Here is a 1,341-nt window from a genome sequence, read left to right as displayed (position 1 = left end):
GTGCTCTGTTGATCAAAGCCTGGTCCTGACCAAAGAGGCTGGGATGGTGGGGAGAAGGAAGCTGTATGTTGAGGGTCTTCCCCACTGCTAGAGTCTTGGCCACAGCATTTCCTTCCACTCGTGCCCTCCTTCCTGTGAGTCGGGCTGGGTGGGAGTTATTCTAGTTCCCCAATCAGTAGACTGAGGCACCAAGGAGGCAGGTGTGGTACTCAAAGCCGAATAGGCTTAGAGGAGAAAGGAGGAGTTGATGGGAAGTCTCCAGGCCCCAGGTCAGTGCTCTGCCCGAGGCCTCTGCTCATAAGTGGGGGTGCTGGGGCTGGGTTCTAACATTCATGAAGTCCTCTCTCTTCCCATTAAGGGGGAAACATGAGGCTTCCTACTCCTGTAAAGCGTTACCGTCTCAGAAAACTCACGGGGGCAGTTCTACCCTGTCCTGTTGGCATCAACTCGAGAGCAAGGAGGTTGGCTCTTCGGTTCGGTGATGGTCTGCTGCCAGCTGCAAAGCCGGCAATTTGAACTAACGCAGCAGCTTGGGAGGCGAGAAGACTTGGCAATCTGCTGCTGTGAGGATGAGGAAACGTGGTGTGTGTGTGTGTACACACGTGTGGTTCTGCTCTGTCACCTGGGGCCACTGTGAAGCAAAAATCAACTTGGTGGCAGCTAGCAGCACCCCTGGCTCCATCCCCTGCAAACGCTCCTGAGGCCCCCTGGCTGCAACTGCTTTTCACAGCCCGGTTTCAAGGCAGGATCGGGCCTCAGAGAAAGTGAGTCAGGGACCCATGGCTCTTTCCATCGGCTGTGCTGCCATCCTGAGGGGAAGGCTAGTTCCAGAGACGGCCTGTCTGGCTGCAGTGAGCTTAAGACAGAAACTGGCACAGCATGGGGCAGGGCCTGGGGCTGCTGGCTGGGCTGGGCCCAGTCACCCAGCCATCCTTGCCTGCCACTAGGGAGCAGGCCTGGGGCTGCACCAGGCTGAGCTGGGACCTAGGGTTTGAACCGTCTTACATCACCAGTGTCATCCAGGGGCAGCTTCCTCCCGGGCTGGGGCCTGGCGTATAGGGAGAGCCAGGCTGAGGGGCGGCTGGGGGAGAGTCAGGGTGCCGGAGAGGGACTGGCTGGGGTCCAGCTCTCCCTAAACCTCCTGTGCTAATTGCTGGGGCCGTCATGTCTGCAGCGGCTTTAATGAGCGCTGGCTGATTCTGAACCTGATTATTTTTCTTTCGGAGGAAAAGACAATACCCTCCCGCCCGTGAGTGAGCACAGTGCTGCACTGTCTGAGCCAGCACGCTGGGCCCCGGCTCAACAGGAGGCTGGGGCAGGGGAGCCCCCACACCCAGGACC

The sequence above is a fragment of the Echinops telfairi genome, unplaced genomic scaffold, assembly GCF_000313985.2.
Source record: "Echinops telfairi isolate 266 unplaced genomic scaffold, ASM31398v2 ScPeMD7_7458;HRSCAF=8496, whole genome shotgun sequence".
Classification (NCBI taxonomy): Eukaryota; Metazoa; Chordata; class Mammalia; order Afrosoricida; family Tenrecidae; genus Echinops; species Echinops telfairi.
The sequence above is the reverse complement of the archived record's forward strand: the minus strand, read 5'-3'. Positions refer to the sequence as shown.